The sequence below is a fragment of the Rissa tridactyla genome, chromosome 6 (genome assembly GCF_028500815.1).
Source record: "Rissa tridactyla isolate bRisTri1 chromosome 6, bRisTri1.patW.cur.20221130, whole genome shotgun sequence".
Taxonomy (NCBI): domain Eukaryota; kingdom Metazoa; phylum Chordata; class Aves; order Charadriiformes; family Laridae; genus Rissa; species Rissa tridactyla.
In genome coordinates, this window is record NC_071471.1 from 59,266,833 (window position 1) to 59,291,343 (window position 24,511).

The following is a 24,511-nucleotide window of genomic DNA, read 5'->3' on the forward strand; positions in this document are numbered from 1 at the left end:
GCTCTTGGTCGGCAGGTGTGCAAGCACTTGACTTGCAGATGTCGGCTGCTAGTGTTCAAATCCCACACACAGGTTGGTTTGGTGTCACTCTGGCTGTTATGTTGAAACAACCGTAAGATAACAAAACCTTGTTTGATATAACCATAGGGAATATGGCTTCATAAAATAACCTCCTGTTTATGTTTCAGTATCTCATTGCAAGTTGTTCCACGTTGACAGTCAAGAACATGTCATGTACAAAGTCAACTTTCTGTTCAGGCAGCAACCATTTAGGGTACCAGACAAGGGCTCTTAAATTTTCAAGATGTAATCTATAGCACAGATTTCTTAAAACACTTCTATAGCTACAGATATGTTGTTATTTTATATATATATATGTATATATATATACACATATAAAATTTACCTGCACTGACTGTGATCGTGGTTAAATTTAGTACTTCTGGGATGCGCAATGATGTATGAGTTCCCTAGAGGCAAACTGATTAATGTCACAGATCTTTTGCAAGGAGCGATCCTATATTTCTCTAATTTACGTGTCAGTAGGGGAAGAAGTTTGTAAAGATAGAAAGAGAAATTTATTAGGAAATGTCACAATCTTTTTTTTTTCCCCCAAGAATTTTTTTTTTTTCTTTCCTTGAGGAAAAGCAAAACCAACTGTGTTTTTAGTCAGGCACAGAGTTATGAAGAAGCATCCCAGCGTCACTGCTGTGTGCTCTGCTGCAGTAGAGCAGGGGCTTTAAAATAGGGAGCCAGGGCGGGTGGAGGGAAAGGAGCTGAGCAAAGCCTCTAAACGGTGTGGAAACACCTTTTCTTGGTGCAACACAAAGTGATGCACCGGCCTTAAATAGTGCATTCAGAAAGATCAAGGTTGTGTCCTTGTGCTTGAGTTGCAGAGGGACCTGCCACCACGGAGCGGTGCTGCGGCTCCCGCCTGCCCGCGGCCGCTGCTCCCCGCGCTGCCGCACGCTGGAAGGGCGGGCGGGCTCTCTGTCCGTCCGTCCGTCTGTCCGGTCATACTCAGAGGCAAGAGGGAGATTTTTCAGGAGTGCTGAGCATCCCTGGAAGTGGTGCCGGGCAGATGAGCCCCGCCAGCCCTGCTGTGGTGCCGCTCACTGGTACCATTGTCACAACTTCTGCACCACGGGTGTAATGCTGGAGGTTGAAGCACGCGTGCGGTTGTCATTCAGGGGGCTTGAGCTCGTCTCATGTATGTATCATCTCAACTACAAATCTTTATTAAGTTTTAAGAGACATCAGGCATTTTTCTGAGCTAAAAGTGAGGTGGAGCAATGTTAACTCTTCCTTATGCGCCGCAAATATGCCTCAGTGGTTGGACTGGTAACTGAGCGTGAAGCAATCCCACTGGCAAGGATTGGTGGGGATAAGGGTTGTGGTCCCCACTCCTCTGTGCTGTAAGCCATGAATCAGGAAGAGGAATTTCCCAAGAAAAGCAAATTATGCATCAAGACATCATAAGCAAAACACTACAGACGTTTTCTTGTTACAAGAAAACCCAATCTCTCTCCACAGGGATTAAAATTCACCTTGTCTCCATGTTCCCTGGTGCTGTGAGGTGGGAGATTTGCTCTTCCAGAGCCTTGTGTAGTTATTTACTCTCATATACAGTGTTGGTTACAAAGCCCTGCCTCTGTGAGAGGAGGATGTGCGTGCAGCAAGGCATGATGGCTGCTCTGCAAAGGTGTAGACCGTCACATACAGCACTATTTCATCCAGCTGGGGTTTGGGTTTGTCTCAGGTTTCCTTCAGGCACCAGTGCTGACTCCAAACTTGCCTCAGAGCAACTCACAAACAGAAAACTCAGTTCATTACGGCATTACTATGCAGAGGAGAAAAGGAAAAAAAAAAAAAGAAAAAAAAAAGGCTTTTTTTTATCAGAAGACTTTAGTCACATCCTTTGACAACCCCCTTTGCCAACCACCCTGGCCCCCGGCAGCACAGTCGGAGGGATGAAGCCTCATCTGCTCCTCATCCAAGCAGACACGTCCCCGCACAGGCGGCAGCTGCAGCCGCTGTCACCCGGGATGGAGCCCGTGTGGGAAGGGCTGAGCGGCTCTGACATCTCCCTACCCCTAGCTGCTGCTGCTTTTCTAAAAGCCTTCTCTTCCAGATAAAAATCTATCTTGTCTTACGGACTCCTCTGTTTCAGAGTAGCTCAGCTGGAGAACAGCTATTTTTTTAGGCAGTTCATTCAGCAGTAGCGACGACAGGATTGTTTAGACACTGTGCAGAAGACATCTTAATTGTCCAGGCAAATATCAAAATTTTCTCTTCTAGCTCTTCTCCTTATCTGCTGCAAAAAAAGGAACTTTCCCAAGTATCTGGGGATCAGGTAACAGCTTAAGTGTTATGAAAGTTGTGGCAGCTTGTTACCCAGCATATGTGTATACACACACGCTGCTGTCTGGTCATCTGTAATAAGTGACTTCTGATCCTAAGTAAAATCATCTTCTGATATAAAAATACTGTCTCATTCACCTACTGATGCTAGGACCACCTGAACAAAAACACATATCCCTGAAGCACTTAAAACTGGTGCTTCACAGTAGCTGCAATTCATCTTCTAGCAAAATTAGAGTCCTATTCTACAAGTTGTCTTGTCATCTAGCTTTTGTCTTTATCTGTGTATATAACCCACCTTCTCACATCGTTAATCATCTTCTCTGTGTATATTTACGATATTTATATAGTGCTGGGTGTCTCCAGAATGCTGTGAACACAAATGTGATCATCTGATTGTGGCAATTCTCTCTTTCTCCCAGGGCAATACCAGCATGCCTCAAACTTCTCCAGGGGGATCACTTCCTTTCACCAGCAGCAGATATCCTCTGTGGTGACAAGTGACTTGTGAATGATCCCTGTGGCAGGTTTCATCTATGCTTGGCCATGATAAATGGGAAACCAACAAATCCTAGGAATCTCAAGATGTTCAAACTCGAAGGTGCGTTTTTCCTTCCTCTGCCCAACTCTTATTTCTCTCTCTCCCACGTTCTGACCCAGGAGATTGTTTCTGAGCTTAAAAGCTTCAGAGCTTGAGCTCTAACATGTTATCAGAGGGAAGATGGGAGGGAGAGGTGGCCTCAGGTTGCTTTGGGTTTACTGCTGCATTGCTGGTCTCTGGCATGTTCCTGCTCCCCGTCCTCAGGTACATAATCACAAGGAGTAATTCATACATGTTTTTAGAAGAGGCAATCACAAGAAAGCAATAAAACTAACATGAAGCAGCAGGTAACGTTATAGAAACTCTATGGTAAAACCAGCCTCTCAACAAGCTCCTGTAGGGAGCTGTTGTAAGGACAAAAACGTGCCATCATGACCAGATGGATGGTTCTTCACAGAATAGACTCTGCTCGCTCCATCCTGATCCTCAGTGCAGAGCACAAAATACCTTTGGAAGACAAGATTATGGACTGCAACTTGTAACTTTACTGAATACTAACAATCATGGACTCAGCAGAAATGGTCTTTTAAGGCACATTACAATTTTCCATGTTCTCTATCCCAAGCTAAATCCTTGTGGTCCCACAGACAGTAATTACCTGCCGTGCCTTGTGTCCTGCAGAGGATAATAATCTTCTCACTCTGCCTTTGGTAACATCCCATCTCTGTCTAACCACTGCCTTTCCGAAGCAAATAGCTGGAATCACATCGTGTGGGATGATAGGATCCTGTGGCGTCGTAATAGTCACCCCTCTGTCCCTTCAGGTTTTATCTACAACGACGATGCTTTGGGTCTGGGCCTTTTCCAGGAGCTCTGAATGCCCCTGAACTGTTCTGTGTTAAACCTCCTGCGGAACTCGGTGTCCTGACTTTGGTAGCACATGCAGGATTAAATGTGCTGTTGTAAATTAATCCCTGTCCCTTCACCAAGACCTTTCATAGGCAGACCCCCTTGTGTTTCATCCCACCCCTTGCTTCTCTACAAGCCATTTCTTGTCTTTCAACCTCATTAAATTTTCCCTTTTCTTTAGCTGAAGGCAATCCACCTCTGCAAAACACGATGCTGTAGTGACTCTGAGGGGCACTACAGAAAATATGTGAGGTCCACGAAGGAATGACAGCAAAGGTGAGCAAGGAGAGGGTCAGGAGATCCGATCCCTCCCCTGTTTGGTCGCAGCCAGGGTCCCTCGGCAGTTAATGGCTGAGCAGGTTTCTTGCATCTAATTTCCCAGCCACGAGGCAGCACCTTCAGCTCAGCCCGCCCAGCGCCTCTGCACCCTTTCTGGTGTTCACCTCCGCTTCCCAGCCCTCTTCTTTTTTATCTGGCCTCACCACGTGCGTTGCCAAGGACCACCCTTGCTCGTTAGGAGTAAATCATCTCTGTGTGATTGAAGCTGATTTTTGGGGGGAACCAAGCCAGCAAACGGTGGCCACAAAACAACCACAAACTGGCTTCGCTGCTGCTGGTTACAAGCGGCGCCCGGAGCCGACTTCACTTGGATGTTTGCTGGCTTCCAGCAGCGGCTTTCTGACCTGAGCAGCAGAGCAGAACGATTAAGCCATATAAGTGCAAGGCAGGGATTGTATTTTGGGTTATTTCAGATTATCAGATTCTCCATCTCTGCATCTGGCATAATCGTTGTTTTATCGCTTGTGTCCTCTTTTAGCTAGAAGCGTGCTCTGGAAGCGGACGGAAGCATTGCAAATCCAGCTCTTGCTATTGAATTGCTGCCCCAAATGAGGCTAGATTCCACCCTAAAGGGTTTTGATTACTGCAAAGATGGAGAGGGTGAAAATAAGAACTGTAAGAATTATATAAAAGCAAAAACCCTGCCTTGGCAATTGGCCTTAAATACTAGTGAGGCCGTAACTAGGGCCTTGACCTGTTCAATTTGTAGAAAAGAAAGTTAAATGGTGGAACCACAATTCGTAAGTGTCTACTTTGCCTGTTGGATCAAACAGGAAAACACCTAATGAGCTCCACTGACACGGAACTTGCCACTCAGCAGATTCAGGCTGAAATGGAGTTGCAAGGTTTTAACTGACAGTCATTTACACGTTGCAAAAACTAAGCTAATAGTGTAGTAGCTTCTCCTTTACTTGCAATTTTAAAATTAAAGGGGAATTTGTTTCCTAAATGTCTCAGGGACACAAAAAACCTCATCATTAATTCATAATTTTGCAGAGAAGCAAAATTTCCCTTTGAATCCAGCAGGCGTAACTCATGCAGAGGCCTTTAGAAGAGATAATAATGTCAGGAATACGTTCCGCAGAAAATGAGAGCTGAAAATCTATATCTGTTCGTGAAGTGAGTAATGATGGCTGATGCTCAGTTACTAGGCTCTAATGCCGCCTGCAGGATTTTAGTGACAGCACGAACAATGCGAGTGGTGCAGTTCGAGTTGGAGTATTTATTTAGATGGGAAGGGAGTGTTTAGTCCTTATGTTCACATTTATCAGAACCCAGTGTCGGTATCTGATTTCATATTGTGATCCGTTGTGCAGACTGGAAATTTTGAGAAAAGAACAGATCTGTCAGCAAGATTATTCAAATAAGCCCTGTCAGGGACTTGTGCTCTCCTCTGTTCCTCCCTGGTTTAGTTGTGCATTTCAAGATTACAGTTTTGAAATGCATGCTAACTGTTCCTGGCTGTCAAGCCAAAATTAAGGCTGATATTTGCCTGTGAGGTTAGTCCTCACTGCTGGGACAGGACTGTACCCTTGGAAAAATAAATAGTTGCACCTGTTTTGCTGAATTCAGCAGTCCCCGATATTCTCCTGGTGAGAAGCGCTTCCCATCATGAACGCACTACAAATTGTCTTTGAGAATCAATGGGGTTTTATAATACTAAGCTTGACACTTCTGAGTTTCTGGCTGGCTCCCACCATTTGAGTCACAGAGCAAAGAAGAGAAATGGCGACTTCAGATGCTACCAGCAGGCTGCACATCCAGTGTCACCAGCAGGGCTCTGTAGACTGGGAAGAGAAGGTTATTGCTAGTGTTTCAGGGTCATCTTTTTGAGATTCAGCCAACTTCAGTGCAGTCTGCTTGGGACTACTCACAGGGGCCAGGAGGAAATTAATGAGCAGCCTGGTCAGCCTGCCTGGGGACCTCTGAAGGTGGTGTTCATCTTCAGGAACTACACAGGGATTGCCCAACTTGGATGGGAGCTTGTCAGGAAGACGAGTACTGGATGCTTCCAGTCTAAGGTTGAGTCTGATGTGGGAGGACCATCTTGGTTGGCTGGCAGTGTGGTACTGCTTTTGTTATTCTGTGTGGTGGTGTTGGGGGGCTGGTTGCTGTCTGGGGGCTCTGCAGACTGTGGAAGACTGGGAAATCAAAAACCAGACTTTTCTTATTGCTCTAAGTTTATCTGGAGTTTGTAAACCTTGGAGGGCTGTGAAGCTGCACTGCTGTCCTGGAACTAGATGGGTTGAGGGTTGAAGGGTCTGGATAGGAATAGGATTAAGTTGGTCCAACACCATGCTAGCAGTGGGGCCAGGGTCTGTCAGCAGCCCTTCCAGTGAGGAATGTGTTGAGGGGGAGAAGGAGCTGGACCAAAAGGTGTTAAAACATCACCAGTCCTCATGCGCAATATGGTTGCCAAATACTACTGTAAAATAACTCCACCTCTAGGTAAAACAAGATGTAGGGTCAAGATGTGTTTAATGCCTTGGCATTTGATGACTGACTAGTGTATCAAAGCTGTTTGGTGCCTTTCCTTTGATAATCAAACCCACCATTTTAGGTGTTGAGGATGTCAAACACTTTTAGAGGTACAAACTAATACCCCTTAACACAATTCCCCTTTCTCTAACTGATCACATTTAGTAAAAGTTTGTTTTTTCCCCCCAATATTCCTTGAGGATGCTGACTTCTCAGCATGAAGTAAAGTTGGCTTGTGATGATCCAATTAGAAATCTGGGCACCTCCACTGTTAATTTGGGCAGTAAATTTGATTAAAAGCAAATATTTGGACGCAGAAATAGGATATGAGGTTGGCACTGGTGTCTGTTGTCAAAGTCTTGATTTGTCCCTGCTTTAACAGAAACCCATTTAGATCTGCAAAGAATGTGGGATCTTCTTTAGAAGGCAAATATCCCTCAGACTCCATGTTCTGCCACAATGGTCTGCCTGCCACCTCAGTAGAAACATCCACCATCTTGACAGAGATGTGAAACTGAGACTGAAGGGAAGGTCCATTGCCCACGAGAATGTTTCAAGGGAGAAACTACCCCAAAATAAAGTGAATAGGAGCAAAAAAACCCCGCAACACTGGTCAATCTGTGGAGCTGGTAAATTCACTGTAAGGTGCTAGGGAGGAATCTCTGGCTCGTATTGCTGGAAGTAGGGGTTCAGGCTGGCTGACAGTGAAACTCCCAAGGGAAGATCAAAGGCTTTGACTATTAGCTGTGCTAAATTCCTGTTAGATTTCTCTTGTAGATCAAAGAGATTCCTTTAAATAGGGAGGAGCTGATTCCCCTGGAAATATCCTCTGCTCAGTACTGGCCTTTCGTGTAAGCCCCAGCTTAGTGGTGGGATCTGAGCCTCTGGGATACGGCACAAATGTGGCCCCTGAAGCTTTCTGCTGTGGAAGGAAGCAGCCTTGGGATTGCTCTAACATACGCTTGGGGCTCAGCAGGACCCGCCGAGTTCCCCGGTGTGGGGAGGACAATAGGTTTGAATTAAAATGGACTTAAACCCACATCGCCGAAGTATTGCAAGAGTATAACTGATACTTGCATGCCAGGGCTCAACAAATGTGACCAGTATGTGTGGGAGAAATTCACATTTTTCTAACCACCCTATTTATTCTCCCTTGTTAATAATTGTCTTCATATTCTTGACTTTGAGCATAGTCCTTAGCAAATGCATAAGTAGCACTTTGCAAAATGGCTGCTCAAAAATGTAAAAACTCTCCGGCTTCTGCTTGTCAGTACAGGGGTCAGACCCTCGCTATGACTTCTGTTGCACAAACGGGCTGACTTTGTTCATTAAAATGGAACTTCCCAAAGGAATTGATTATGCAACGGAAATGATTCTCTTTTGCTCTTTTCCTTGCTCCTTCTTATGGTGCAGTTATTGGATTTGTATGTATTTCACACAAGCAGCTTCAGAGAGAATGTAGCAACCGAGTGAAAGAAATGGAAAGTCAAAAGGTGATAATATAAAGGCATGTCTACAGCCGAATCTGGTTCTGGAAAACCTGTGAGAGGACAAGACTCCTTCATCTGTCAGGGGAAGACACTACATGATGTAAGGCTTGGAAGTTCGAGTAATCAAACTTAGAGCAGACCAGTATGCACCCATTTTTAACTGTGAGGTCAACTGTTGCTGCATTTAGTTCTCTTGAGTATGAGATCTCTACTATTGCACGGCACTTTCAAGAACGGGGTGCACGTCTTCCTGAAAATGCTGCTGTGGATCAGCCCCAACTTGTTCCTGTGGTGACAGGAATCATGGGGTGGAATTTTGTGCCCCCTGTTGCACCAGCGCGGGATGCTGTAGGGATGTTGGATGTGGTGGTCAGCGGTGGTCTCTGCACAGTCACGCGGTCTGCTGGGGAAGGCTTGCAGGGCACTGCAGCGGAGTTTATTAATTTTTGAGGCAGATAAATGAAGTAGCTTTGGTTGCTTTTATGGAAAGCGTCTTCTAAACAGGAAGGGCAGCATGGAAGAGCTGACCTCCATGAAGCTGCTTGATGGAAAAATTACTAAGTGGTTGATACAGGACGAGAGATCTCAACCCAGCAGCTGCAGAGTGCGAGAGGGAGGAATGTAGGAGTACTGGAGGAATAAGAAACCCTGAGAAAAGTCCATGCAAAATCTCTGTGCTTTCTCCCTCTTTTGAAAGTTTTCCCTTTCTGGCAAACAGGAAAGAAAATTTTGACTTTGAACAACCAGTGGGGATGAGAGCCAAGCAGGGCTACGACAGGCTTTGCCAGAGCTTTTGGGGCAAGTAAGAGCATGAATTGTATGGTGTGGGGTGCAGGGCTGGAAATAGGGCAGAGGCTCAGGGTATATGAGTGAGCTGGATGGAGTGTGTATGTGAGCACGGGCTGATTTCTACAGAAAAGGAGAAGGGGATTCAAGGACAGGCTGGTGGATGCTGGCAATCACAGTTAACTAAAGACAGGAGTCAAGCCTGTTGCAGGAGTTGTCCTGCAGAATGGAGCTGGGGCTCTGAAAAGCTTAGAAAAGCAAGTCTAGTAGCTTGATGGCATCAGGAAGAGGAACCTGCTGGGCTTCACAAACATCAATCCAGGAGAATGATTTTCCTAGCAGCCTCCAGGATGGATGTCTGTGTGTATATATATATATATGAGGCACCAAAGTGTCATGTAAGTGCTACTGTGGTTCTGCCTTGAAGGTCAGGCAGTAGCTTCTGCTCTTGTGCGGATCCTGTGCTGATGAATGGGAGAACTGCTAATGTAAAGGTCAGAAAATAAACAGAATTAATCTGAAGCATCAAGCTGGCGGTACGAAACAAGTCTTCCCAGTTTGCACACTGTAGAGCCAGTATGTCATGAAAGGTGGACACTTCTTTCCTATCCCACTCGTAGAAAACAAGTATCTACATTTCTTACAAAAGAGGTGACCTAGGATTTAGCTTTCTCAGGGAAGGAACACCAAATGGGATGATCAGCTGTTATGATGACTTTTGTTGACTGCTGCTGTCTGGGACTAAGCATTTTATAAATGTTCATGAGGCTTTACATATACAGATTTGTTCCCCCTCTTCACTTTAAGCTAGTATTTCTAGAAGTATCTTCGCTGACTGTGCTGGCTGCTGCTGTGAAATCTGTTGTCCTGTTAGACACAGAAATCCACAGGCAAGAAGTTGTTCACTTATGACTGACAGCAGGCTCTTGTCATCCCCTCCTAGTTTAATTCATAATGCTGAATTGGCTTCTGTCCCACCCGAGTCTTACATCTGTCTCCACATCGGTTTCAGAGGTGACAGCAAAGAGGACAAACCTTCCTGATGTAGCGGCTGCAGGGCTTTTCATTTCGGGGTGATCCGTGCCACATCACAAAGGCCATTGGCCAACTGTCATGCAGGCAATTAAAAATAAATTAGGAGATTAGCCCAACAATTAGGTGCAGTGAGTATCTCCCAAATGATCTTTTCTCCCTGCAGCATGCAGATTTGTACCTTTCATGGATAGGTGTGGCTTTTTCTTCCACATCTGTTGAAGTTCTGATGCCAGGCATTTAATTACAGCAAATCAAGCAACAGCTGATTTCTTTTGCAGATCCTTCTTCAATATACAGGCAAAGAATTAGATTAATGATTGCGTGAAATCAACAGGGCCCAGTGGATCAAACCTTGCTCTGGAAGGGACGTGTGGCATATCCCCGTCCTCAGCCCCTTTGCTGCTTTAAGTGCCACATATGCCAAATCAGCTTGTTGCCTCAGTTTCTCCATCCTGAGAGAGAGGAGAACAGGAAGGAGGAGGAAAGCATTCACTCCTTCAGAAACATTAATCTCAACAATAATCCAATGTGTGTAAAAGGTAGTCAAGCCATCATATGTCCAATTTCTTAGCAATCCCACTCATGTACGTGCCAGTGAGTGGTCCAGGCTGCTGGACCCCATGAATTTAAAAGTCAAAAGGAATTTGTCAGCATCCACTCACTTCTCTGTGTTTTATTCTGTGACACCCATTCCCTGGGTCACGCCTCCTGCTCCGAGCACCACCTCAGGGTGTAAATTCTGACATGTGTTTGCTCAAGTCTCTGTCAATGGTGGCTCAGGCTCAATGCGTACTCCTGTTCTTGTGATTCTTCATAGTTATACCTTGTTTGTGGTTGCCTGGTTTCTTCTGTAACCCCTTGAGGGATGATGTGCCTAGAAGGCACAAACGCAGGCTTTGCAAAGGGAATTTTTAACGATGTTTGCTTCACTGCTGCATAGTGCTTCGTAGTTAGAGATCTTCGCAAAATACCCAGAGTCCTTAGATGCAAATGCGCTCATCTGTTTCTGCACCCTTCACAGTCCGAAAGCATCCTTGTGTACCAAATCTAGCAGTCTGTCCGGCCATTCTTCTCCAGCAAGGCCTTGCACGTAGGTAGTACCCTCCAGCTGTCTCACAAATCCTCCTCCACACCCCGTCTCTCTCCTCTTTCACATATGCCTGAGCTGAACAGCTGGAGCTCATCCTTGCACCTGGCTTTCGGGTAGAGAATTCATGGGTGCTGTCATGACTTCAGGCAGTAGACGTTGTTCCATGAGCAGATGTGACTGTGCAGTGCCTTTCTCCCTGTGTTTGTTCATAACGCTAATTGTGATGTTAGCACCTTTCCTGAGCCGGTGGTCGTTTCAGATGAAGTTCACGGACTGACTACATTGTCTCCACCGACTTCTGAGCACAAATTGCAAATTGGTGGTCAGCTGCCCACGCACAAATACAGAAGGTGGAGAGGAATTATAGTTCAGTGCAAACTCATCCTGCTCTCTCCCACAGCATGCTCTCTCCACCAGACCCCCACTACCTGACAGGATTGATACCAAGAAATTGCATGTCCCTAATTAGCCAATTCAACTGATATCACTAATACTAAGAAACAAGGAATGTCCCGACGTGCTGGTATGAAAGCCCTGCAGTTTTGGCAGGCTGTTTCAATGCTCCCTGTTGCTACAGCACAGGAAAAAGGCAAAAACCCAGAATCAGTGTGATCCTGTTTTGTCTATCAAGGGCCCCTGTGATCACAGAGCATATTTCTCACCCTGCTCAACATTTTCTGCGGGAAGAGCTGACATAAGTTGGCAAGGACAGCAAGCAGCCCCTCCTTCTCACTCCTTTCCCAACCAGTGTCAGGAGCAAATTCAAAGACTCTTTGATAAAGTGAACCGAGATACGATCACAGCAAAACCCTGGTGCTGTTTTGCATTCCTCCCCACGGTGTTAACTGCAGGCTGTGGTGGCAGGCAAAGTGAAGCCCGTCCCTCACAGAAGCTGAGCATGTTGCTAAGGCAGATCTGCACGGCTTCCTCCTTTCACTGATGTAACTATGCTTTACCTCGTTTCCCCAAGGTGAAAAGGGAGCTGGTTGAGCACGTAATCTATCAGCCACGTGGGGTATGGTTTATTATTCACACTACGGTACCGAGATCAAATTGATGCCTGGTGTCTAAAACTCAGAGTGGATTTGGTGGATGCAGAAAGCACTTGGTCCTTCTGGGAGCGGGTCTACTACGCGGTGAGCTATCGCGCAAGGCATAGTTAGCAGCGTGCATGATGCACGCGTGAGTGCCTGTAACTTAATGGATGACTGCACAGAAACGTTCCCTGTGCTATTATATGGATGTCCCCTATGCCTCCAGTCCAAAACTCTGGTAACTTTCCTCTCCCAAGATCCCTTTTATCCAATGGAAAGATGCCTCTTTCCATTATAATTTGCCTTATGCTAACACCTCTTTCTGCCACGTAAAACATGACGCTTACCAGAAAAGTGACAGTCCTTACTCAAGACCTCTTACAATTCAAGGACAGTCACAGAGAGAGATTAGAGACAAGGAATTGAGAAAGAACAGGGATTATTTTTTTTGTTGTTGGTTGAGGACAATTAGGTTCAGCAGGATGGAAGCCATTGTATGATGAGGAGCTGGAGTTGCCCGTCTAAGGGCCACTCCAGTCCCGTGTTTCTTCGTGGGCTCACTGTGATGAGCTGGCTGGAAATACAACGTTCGCAAGGGATATAAATAAAGATGTGACTCAGTCTCAATCTCTGTCCCACCTCTGCTCGTGAGCTTCCTGCCTGTGGAGGCAGCTGGTGGACTTCTCATGGGGCCAGGGCAGGACCTGATATACTGGCAGCACTGGACATAGAGAAGCTTGTGTTTGAGCAGGAGTTCAAGCCCTGCGCTACCATGGCAGCACTCTGACTGGCATGGCCATCCCTCTCTGCTTCTGAGAGAGTGAGAAAGGATGCAAAAACATGGTGTACATCTCACCCATATTGCAATCTAAGGCTGGGCAGGACCATAGTCATTCCTCAGCCTGGCCTCCTGCATCACACACACCAGAAGAAATCTTCATCCTGATTTCAGCATCAGATTTTGGTTGAGATTTTCAATGTTTCTTATCAAGTCTTATTATTTAACCTCAGAATGCTTCCCCTTCTCCTCTGAAAGTTATGTACTGGAGTGGTTTCAGAGAACAGTGTGTCTTTTGGCTGTCTGGGTGGGGAAATTGCATCAGTAACTGTTTTCAAGGTGAAAATGTTCATGTGTGGGATTTTCTTTTTCTAGGAGGAAGGAGAACGGAGGGTGGAGATGGATGGACAGATGGATAGATGGACAAAATCACCTTTTGGAAGGAAGCTGAACATTAAGTTTTTGTTCAACAGAAGGAAGGAAAAAGACATTTTACATCCCTAACATAGCTGAACTGAAGCTGCCCTCAGTTTTCAGCATTTGCTGAAACTGCAGATGAAGCTTGCAAATGTGGGCGTCTCCAGAACCTACAGTCCTCTTTAAAGAAAAAGGTAATGTAAGTATGCAGTAGACCAGCATCAGGTATGGATATATTTTAATGTGGTACCAACAGGTCTCCTCCAGGTTCTGGGTTGAGCTCCTCACAGCAGAAATCCCTGTATGGCCGAGGTGCTGCTGAGGTGAGCACAAGGGGAACCTCACCACCTTGTACGGTCCCAGATGCTTTTGTGGAGCACTTGCTAGCCTGGGGGGCTCCAGAGCGGGCAAGGTGGAGAGAAGCCCCACGTCTGGTGGTGGACAGGTGTGGTATTAACATGGGACTTTCTCTCTCACGGCAAGAGAGCGAGCCATGGGCATGGCTTGTGCAGGTACGAGTGAGTTTGTGTCTGCAGAATGGATATTCATAAATATGCATCTGCGCAGAGGCCCATCTCTGCACAGAGGGCTACAACCACACAGGGCAGTCCCAGTTCATGTGGGACATGTTTATATTGCAGCAGCTTGCAGAAGCCACGCGTGCAGGCAGTGCCCCAGGCTAGCACTTTGCCAGTACAAGCTCCTGACCCTTCATAGGAGACCTGCCCGTGAAATGTTTCCCTTCACCACGTTTCTACCTCACCCCACTTCCCTGAGCTTGGCTGGAGCTCCTCGCTGCTTTGAGCCGCTGAGAGGAAAGCGGTGGGTGCAGGCACCCACCCACCTTGCTGAGTAGTTTGGGGACCAGTGTGGGACCTACTCGCCCCTCTGACTATCTGCCTTCTTGTCCACCTGCCCCAGGCCTGGGGAAGGAGCTGCTCGCCCATCTGCTTTGCCTTCCCCCGAGTGCAGCTCTGACATATTTGCATCTGTGGGAATCCTAATTGCTTTAGGGCAGTTGCATCCCAGCACAGCGCGTCTGCTTGGGTGGATGTTCCTGCAGGATGCAGCTCCTTTGAGGGGCCTGGATTCTAGGGTCAGCCGCAAATTCCCTCGCTGGGAGGATGCTGGGTTGGCCCTGGGGAAGCAGGTTGAGAGCCAGCAGGTGTGAGGGAGGTCCAGCCCAGCATCCTCCCAGGGAGGTGGAGGTGTGCCGCTCCATGAAGTGCTTTCCTCCTGGGCTGGGGAGGGGAACGACGTCCCTGACCCTGAGGCTGCCCCTCGGGGTGCGTCGTCCTGGGCATCCTTGTGATTGAAGAGGGGGGGTGCAGGGTGCCTGGGGGGAGGATGGCCGGGTTCCCCGCCCGGGGACCCGGGACCGGGCGGTGCCGCCACCCTCCCCGCGGGGCCACCGTCCTTGTGCCCGGGACCGAGCTGGAGGAGAGGGGGGGGTTCGGGAGAGGGTCCCGCTTGCCCCCACCTGTCGCGCCAGCGGTGGCACATCTGGGCGGTGCGCGGCGGTGTTCCCCCCGCGGCCCCGCGCTCCCCCCCCGGGGCGGAACAACTGTCTCCATGGCGACGGGGCGCGGCGGGGGGGCCGCGGTGCCGCCGCCCCGCCCCGCCGTACCGAGCCGCGGCGGAGCCGAGCGGAGCCGGCGCGGCCCCGCGGAGGGCGGCGGCACGGCGGGGCATGGGGCCCGGCGGGCGGCGGGCGGGAGGAGCGGGGCTGTCGGCGTCGGAGTGAGCGCGGAAGGCGCCGGCGGAGCGGTGCCCCGCCGCTGCCACCGCCACCGCCCCCGGGGACAGACCTTGCGCGGTGCCGCCCGGCCCGGCCCGGCTCGGATGCCGCCATGGGGAGCCGCTTCTCCAGCATCCCCGCGCTGCCCCGCGGCGGCCAGGGCCGCCTGCACCGCGCCCGCCACCACCACCTCAAAGGTACGGGCACCCCCGGCATCCCCGGCACCCCGAGCATCCCCAGCAGGACGGGCACCCCCGGGAGGACGGGCACCCGCGGTACCCTGGGGCATCCGAGGCACCCGTGCAGCCCGGAGTGGGATGGGTGCTCTGGGCACCCCGAGGCGGGATGGGCACCCCGGCAGGACACAAACCCCAGGGACCCCAAATTGGGATGGGATCCCCAGGCACTCATAGCACCCTGAGCACCCCACGCCGGACAGGCATCCCGGGCACCTTGGTACAGGCTGGGCTCCCTGGGCACTTCGGGCGGGTTGGGCTCTCTGGGCACCCCGGGGTGGGGTGGCTCCATGCCTGGTACCCCATGCCCTCTGATGCGTGGGCCCCCCCGTCCTGCTCCCAGCCCTGCCACTTCTTCCTCAGCAGTGCCCCACGGGTGGCTGATCGGTGCACAGGTCTCCCCAGGCAGTGGCACCCCGGCAAAGCAAGGGACAACATGTCGGAGGAGTTGGACTACCGAAGAGTCCCCAGGTGTTTCTCGGTGAATGAAAGCTTTGCTTTGGCGTCTTTTCTGGGTGCTCCAGGAATGTGTCTGTGTGCGTGGGACTATCAACGCTCTTTGGAGGAGGGCAGGGGGTATTTGGGGCTCCTTGTCCAGCTTACGTGATTATTTTGTTCCTCATAAGGATGAAATCCCTTTTCTGAAATTCTGGGGCACTGTTGGGACCAAATCGGATGGGGATGACTTCTGTAAGGCAAGCAGGAATGATTGCCCAAGGTCTCCTCTGTCCCTGCCCTTTTTTGCCCCCTTTTGCTGTAAACTGGGAGGGTGGTAGCAGAAAATAATCCATCATTCTTGAAAGGGGCAGCAGTACACACCCTATGTGTTCAACTCTACCTGGGTACCTCTTCACTAAGCACATTTTCACAGTGAAAGGCACTGAATGATGGTGGTATAGGATATCAGACATCTCTCTGTAAGCAGGGAACGAGGGAAGGTGCGGCTCCTACAGCCATTTCAGATGATCAAAACTTGTTGCAGCTTCCCCAGCGTGTTGCAGAATTTGCAGCCACAGACATGGAAAATAGGGAGGTTGCTGTTCACCCTCATTTTTACTGAGCCTTCGGATACTTCTTTGGCATGGTCTAGAGGAGTGGAAATGGTTAACGATGAGCTGGGCAACTGGTTGCAATACTGAAGGATTTTCTGATACTTGCATTATTCTTCTGTTACATCTCTCTGCTTCTTCCTCTGTACTTGGATGATTCGGAACAGTTGTGTGAACTGAGGATGATCATACCATGGCTTTTTTAATGGCCATGCAAGGAGATGTTACGAACGTGCGCTGCTCTGTCATGGACAAAGTCAGTCAGAAACTCAGCCCAGACAATGGCTGTGCTTAAAATTAGACTTGCGAGGAGGGGGATGCTGAACACTAAACGGGGAACCATCGTCCTCTGTCAATGCAAACATGAAGGCACACGCGATGCTGTAGTAGTTGATATGCAATTGTAAAACTGCCAGGGAGGATTTGTCTCTTAAGAATCACGCTGTCAGCTGGAAATCTTTCTGAAGCAACCTTAAGCAGATAAGAATCTATAAACTGGAGCCAGAAGGGACACTGCCACTTAATCCATTATCAGTGGCTTTTGTGAGATTTTTAAGATGCTCTGTATGAATCACCTGATTTTGGGGGGGTGTGAGGTGTGTGTTAATGGCACTTTGTTTCTTTCTTTCTTCCTTTAATTTCCATTTTAATCAAATTTCTACCTGTGCTGAGGCAGCAAGCAGAAATGTTCTCAAGATTGTAATGTAGCAGAGCACTGAAATAATTTTGATTTGGAGTAAAGAGTTAATAAGGCATTGCCTTTGTTGTAAAAACCAAGCAACTGCCAGGGACAATATGTGCCTTTTCTGTCTTTTTTGAAATCAGACTGCCTCAGGTCCTACATTTAAATGCAGAATAAACAAGTCTGATTGCATCTGACAGGTTCCTGTAAAATGGTCTGGAGGCATAGCAGCGAAAGTATGAATGTCACACAGTTTTGTTATATATCTGCCATTTAACATTGTGTAAAGTGTATTTTAATTGAAGGTCCCCAGTTGTTCTTCCCTCAGTGTATGGCTCAGTGTTAGGGATACTGAACTTCGGTGATTTGGCCACCATCTAGTACTTTCCTTCTGCAACGACCTCTTCCTAACCTGGTACCAGGGATGATTTAGGCTCATTCTCTCTAAAGAAGTAGTTATGATTGCATTAAGTTTTCCAAAGTGGTCTGAGGACTCTGAAGTCAGTCCCTGAACCTTATATGTTCATCTCTGCTATATAAGAAATAAGATCCCTGTACATAGTAAAGATGTTGCCCACATGTACTGAAAATTTTTATACCTTTCTGTTAGTCCTGCTAAAACCGGTCACCTTTGGTTAAGTAAATCTTCTGAAGACCGTATGATACTTTTGGTGGTACTGAAGGCATAACACATATCATTGAAGACTGGCTTGCCTGGCAAAATACTTGCTTTGCTTTTGACGGTCATGCTTAAGAAGGAAAGCACCCAACTTGATTCTCAGACTTCAGCTGCAGTTTTAAAACCAGGTAGCTGAAATAGGCAGGTCTTTACTGAAGGTTCCTGCAACAGTAAGCCTGGAACCCCAGGCTAGTGATTTTAGAGTTGCTTTCAGAGTTGGACAGTACTTTAAAATCTGATTATGTAGGGCCCTTTATAAAAGGACTTCACATTGCTGTTCACTGGAAACCACTAGATACAAGCACTTTGGAATTACCTATTCCAAAGCAGTACGTCATGCTTGGACTGTTAGTCCAGATTTTGGTGTCACAGTCATGCCTGCGGGCTTTGCCTGGTTTGGAGACAGTGGAAACTAAAGCCAGTGGAAACAGAAGTCCTCCAGGATCACAGCTGATCAGATCCTGTGGTCCTGATGTGGCTGTTAATCTTAGAAGTCCTGGCCAGTGGTTGGAAGGAGGTTGTCACTTGGTGATATCATGGTGGGGAGGTTGAGGTGAGATTATTTTCAGCATTCCTGTGAGTATTTCCCTTCCTGTAACCCAGATGTGTCTCTTTCTCTGGGGTGACGGAAGGTGATCCATTGTGTACTTCCCTAATGCTGAGCAAAAGATTGTGATTATCTGGTAACAATCTCCCTCACGATGCAGCCAGATAAACTCCAGGAAATTTTTGCTGTCCACCCTCTCTGAAATATGGTTTGTGATAACTATGAAACAAGGTGTGTATGGCTGCTTGGAGTGGAACCGAGTGGGAAAACTCCAGCCGTATCTAATCTCCTGGATTCCGAGATCAAAAATATCAACCTTTGCATCAGTAGCCCCGTGTACTGATTATTTACTAGTGCCAGGGCAGTCTGGCTCCAACTGTTCCAACCAAGGAGACTCCTATTATTTCTTAAGACATACATCCTCTGTTCAACCCATCTCCCTGCCCCAGAGTTCTTCCAAGGTAGTCTATTCAATCTCATCTCTTAATTCTACTTTTTAATCCTGGCGTGGCTCGATAAATTACTCTCTTTGCCTAGTATTACATCTTCCAAATCTCTGCGGCTGTTGCATTCCTTCCTTAGCTACTGCTCAGCCTTGCTGGATGCGTTTAACTCTTCCTACTGTGATGTGTGGGCTGTGTACGCCATTAGGGCTGTCGTGTAGTTCCCAGATTTGCTGGTCCAGGATGCTAGAAATGCAGGTTTTCCTAGCCCTTGGGCCAGCGGTGAGGAACAGAACCTGAATGCCATCTCCCGTGCTCCATGGGCAAGAGGCTCTTTATCATCACCTGTCTCCGTGTCCTCAGCTTCAAGAAGGCTTAGCCGTCTCTGTGGACAGCAGATCAATATTACATTGTAAAAGCTAAGAAGTATTACCATCTCCTCTCTTAAATCCTTTCCTCCAGCCTCCTACTCAGGTTTGCTGCTCTTTCCTGAGCCCCCTCTTGCCTTGGAAGGTAGATTTCCAGGGTGAATGACAGCGAGCAGGATTTCTTCCGATCGGTTTTCTCACGGGTTAATGCACCTATGATATTTATGCAAAAGAATGCATGCGCTATATTACAGAGACAGCTTGAGCTAGTCAGAGATCCTCTTTTCATCAGCGGCTGATTACTCATGGGTTATTCTTTATTATTTGTATTACGGTGGCATCTGGAGGCTCCCGTCGAGATCTGAGTCATGTTGTGCTGGGTGCTTCCATGGTCCCCTGTACTTACTGCTCATTCATACAGATAGCTCTTGCTCACGTGTCTGGGTGATCTCTGTGGGATGATTTGGGGTTTGTATCTCCAGAGTATCACGTGAGGCGGGCTGGTACCTTTGCAAGACAGTTCTTAGTCCCTTCTTTTGCTAAGAAACCTGAAGCAGAGTCAGGTTACATCCCACTGACACATAAATACGTCGGACTTTTTTCTCCTTTCACTGGTATTTTATGAGCTTCTGAAATACATGCAGAGGAGAAGATAGTAATCTGGCTGGTGTAGGCATTTCAATAATTGTATGTTGTTGATAGGAAAGACTATCCTGCTGCCAGCTCCATTTTGTGCACTCGCTAGATAAACTAAGTGGGGAGCAAAAGGACGTCAGCAGCTGATGATCATGGGGATTAGAAGTTGGGGTGCAAACAGTTCACCGGGGATTAGCCAATAGTGATGCTGTGAGATAACCTCAGCTCCCATTGCTGTCATAATTGGTTCTTCTTTGAAGTACTATTTCATTTTCTTCCAGCCTTAGAGAGTCAGAAGTTTCATCACTCGAGGCTTTGAAGGATTCCTCCTGCTTCCTGCCCTTCTGCTTTCATTCTTTCCTGGATCGTGCTGGTTTCCCTCTGACCCGTCAGTGTGTCTGGGTTGTCGGTATAAAGTTTTTCCTGCCTGAGATTCTCAGGTTTATATGACCTTCTCCCAAGCACTAGATTTTTTCCCAAGCTACTGAACTTTGATTTATTGCATTTAAACTGCCTCAAATTGCCCCATGCAATTTATCAATCTTACTTTTCCTTTCCCGTCATCCTTTTCATAAGGTGCCAAAGCCTCTTGGTGGAGCAGGTAATGCTGCAGCGTGTCAGAAATTTCCCACGAAATCATGTGGTGCTTTGCCAACAGGTGATGGCAGGTATTTCTCAAGGGCAGGAAATGCTACTTTGGAAAACCAGTAGGAATCAAAACATCGGTGGGGTGACTGAGCTGAAAATATTAGTCCAAGGCTCAGTAGCCATTAAAAAGAGCAAATAAAATATTAGAAATTATATGGAAGCCAGACAGAAGAAAAGAGAGGCCATGATTAGATTGTTGTATAAATCTGAATATTGTGTGTAGTTCTGGTTCTCCCCCTTCCTCCTTCTTAAAAAAGGTACAAGAGAACTGGAAAAACTTCACAGGAAGGCAACAGGGACAGCCAAAAGTCTGGATGAATTTCATATAAGGAATGATTGAATAAACTAGGATGCCTACCTCTGGAAAAAGGGACCACTGGGGTGGGAAATGACTGGCATGTAGAGAAGGGGCAGAGTTCCACTGTTCACTGTATCTTCCAGGGCAAGAATTAGGAGGACATCAAATGAAGCTTATAGATTCCAGCTCCTTTTGAACAAAAGGAGGTTGTAGCCATCTGCAGTGGCTAGTAGCTCTGCAAAGCTCATTAATAGTGGATGTTATGGATGCTTAAATGGGTTTAGTTTTGTGGGATATTGGAGGAGGTCATGGAAGAGGAATCCTTTGAAGTTACATTGCCACATACAAAGACCACACACTGGCCCTGCTCATATGGACTTCCCAAGGGTGTCTTCCTAAGGCTACACATGTTTAGCACATAAGGATAACGCTGAAATTAGAACTTAAAACTTCTCCACACCAGTGACAAGTGGAGCTGGGTTGTTCAGATGTTGCAGTGATGGATGGAGGGATAGAGCCTGCTCTGGTGTTGGTCTCTAGCTGGATCCATCCTCTCTTTCACGAATGTCTCTGCCTGGGTGTTTACAGAGTGGTTCATTGCCATGGCAGCATCGAAGTCACGCACGGAACATCTAGGCTTTATTTGGGAGACAGTAGGGATTGTGATGAGGTTCCATCACATCTTTCTTGGATGAGGCTGTGTATCCTGCACCCTGTGGTTGTGATAAATAAAGGTGCTTTTGCATTTATGGGCTCTTCTGGAGTAAAAGAAAGCAGGTTCTTTTTGCTTACATTGACCTCCCGAGTGGCAGGGACCTAAGCACTTCATTTTGTTTCCTAGACTATTGAAATAGCAGTTTTTGTGGATATATCTGTATCTGGGAAGGTTTCTAATACGGAGGCTTGGAAGATTTCAGATTTGGCAGCTGTCCTTACCTACTGCTGCTAGGATAATTGCAGGAACCAGCTACTTGTGCATCACTGAAATTGCTGCCCATGGCAGGTACATAAGTACATGTTGTTTTACTTAGGGTGCATACCTTCATGGTGGCTACTTATTTCAAGCTGGGGATCCACGTGTGCTCTGACTTGGTCTGCCTTGAAATTTTCGGACATCTGAGCAATCCAGTTCTGAACTGTCCCGAGGAGTGGGGTCTGCAACGCCTGTGTTTCGGTATTGTCTCTATCCAGAAATGGTTGATCTGAGATTAACCTTAATCGCAGCACTGTGCAGGTGCTCAGTTCTGTGCCACAAATTGACAAATCCCGAAGTATTGGGGACAAGAGCTGAATTTTAACTCAAACTTAGGATCTGGCAATGGTTAAGGTTTCTGCTGTGGCTATGACATATATGTGAGCCTGAGCTACCTTTTAAGTTAGCTAACTAGGGTATTGCTAGCCATGTAGCTGGGGAGGAAGGCAGGCACCGGGGTACTTACCCATACTAAGGTCTGGGTTCATGCAACTATGTGGTAAAATTGAGGTGGGATAGGTCTCCATTCATTCTTAGGAATCTCTAGCTGATAAAAGCTTGTTGTATATAAGATTCTAGTTCATGTTTATACTACTGGTTATTTGGCCTTCCAGTTACAGGATTAAAATAGGATTGTGTTTTAAAATTATAGGGAGGAGGATGCCATGGTCGTATTATGTTTATATAATTCTCCATTAGTCCACCTCGATTCAGCTCTTTGCTGAAGCGCAGGGAAAGATTCTCAGCTCTCAGAAAACTGTCAGGTTAAGCCTCAGGGCTATTTTACGCAAAACTCTGAAAAGTAAATGTTAACAGTTCTCAGCCAACCTCAGAGATAAAATACCATGCAGGGTGGTGGGTTTTTTGTTTAAAAAACCCACTTAATGCAGTAAGTGTAAACATATTTTGGAAAAACAGTAATAATATTTTAGACAAAATGAATTCTAAAGTACTGGCATTACTTGCAGAGTCTCCTTCCTCTCTTTGTTGCTTCATATTCAGTATTTGGGTTTCACGCTGGTAACTCTGACGCTTCCAGATATTCCTGCATCTGTGGGCTTATACACACGTGCCGGGGCAGATGCAGGCATTCCCTATTGGCTGTTGATCTCATCATTTTTATGATATGGCCAGAACACACCCTATGTCTAGCATCGGTACTTGAGAAGATCGGTAGCTCTCAAGTTATTTTCCAGTTACATTACAGTCCTTTGAGCAAAGCAACGTCTGGGGAGCTCTGTAACTAGCCGGTGCCAGTAACTAGCCAGTGGGGCAGCAAAGAAGGAGCCTGGCTTCTGCAGAGAGAAGGGACCATGGGATGCTGAGCAGAGCTGGAAATGGGGGATCCTTTGTGCCAGTGGAATTAATCAATCATCAGAGGCACTTTCGGGGTGTTGGTCTCTTCCTCGGGGAGCTCAATGGGAGGATGAAAGTCTTTTTGAGCTGCCCCTGCCTGGACATCCCCCTGGCTTCACCCTACTTGAAAGCTGTAGCTCTAACCCTCACCCAGTCAGAAGAAACGTAATCAAGTTATGCTTGATTCATTCTAATTTGCATTGACTTCCCATATGTCAGCATATGATTTAAAAACCCCACTGATCATCTTTTATCCTCTGTTAGGCATAAGCTCTGCTTGATTTCCCTTTAACTGCTACTTGGATGGAGACGTGACTGTGTTTTGTGCTCTGCTGCTCATCAACACCATCTAATGTAAAGATTAGTATTAGAGTCTAAACTTGCTACTGGGCAGGCTTTTGCCAGGTAAGCCAAGCAGCCATAGATCCAGAGCTTATTTACCACCCAGATTCCAACCCTTCATCAGAAGGATAGTTCAAATCTCCTCCGTAAGTGATACGTGTTTAATGTAGCATTTAATTTTATTGGTACTATTCACGATTTCTTTGATTTGAGCAACTGGTGCCATTGTGTTTTTAAATATCTATCTACCTATCTATCTTGCAGGATCATTTTTGTCCATGATGAATGCCAGTTTTTTGTACTTAACAAGTGTTTACTAGGTAGGAAGGGAAGAGATGGTTTGCCATAGAAATATTGAGTCACCGTAGAAGACAGGATACAAATAACTGTAAATGTTGCAAACTGAATCTGCGTATTACGTGAGTGAGTGAGTCACTTCAATGGATGTGCTAGAAAGTGGAAAAGAGAAAATGTACTTCACTAATTGATTATGGTGCAGCATTTCAGCAAATACAGAAAGAGGAGAAGCAGCTGAAATAATTTACTTTTTTTTAATTAAAAAAGGCAGTGAACACGTTGTAAGAGACCTGGGTAATCTCTGATTTTAGAACTGGATTTCTACATTCCCATTCCCATCCCTGTGTATCGTTTAGTGTTCCTGTTTTAATGGTACAACCCTTCAACAATTATATCCCTTGACAGGCGTAAAATAATAATGATAAAAAAAAAGGTGCCTAAAAGTTCTCCCTGCTTCAATCCATGAATACCTTTTGTTTTAAAAGGTTTAGAGTTGAGATGCCAAGTGATAAGTACTGACAGCCGGGAGCGTTGCTCCTTCACTTGAAATCTGCCTTGCGTTAGCTGTGGCAGAAAGTTCTCACCATCTGCTGGATGCCTCACGGCCTGTGGAGATTGTCTGGTGTTCAGTGCCTTTCCTTTGGACAGTTGTTCTCCGACCTTATTGGCATGCACTGGAGGACTTAGCAGAGAGATTAAAAAGCAGCTTGAGGTTTCAACCGGAGAAGTCCTGCAGGTGGGACCCGTAGTGCTGAGCAGAGCGAGCTCTGGTTGCTCTCGCTCACGCTCTGTGTGTTTGGCGGCCGCGCAGATATTGTCAGTCTCCGGTTGTCAGTCCAACACGAAGCCCACGAGGCTTCGTGCAATGGGTGGGAACAGAGACTGAGGGTAAACTCCCAATTTAGAAATGTCAATGCTGCATCCATTATTAATAACCCCACTGTGAAAGAAAAAATGCTTT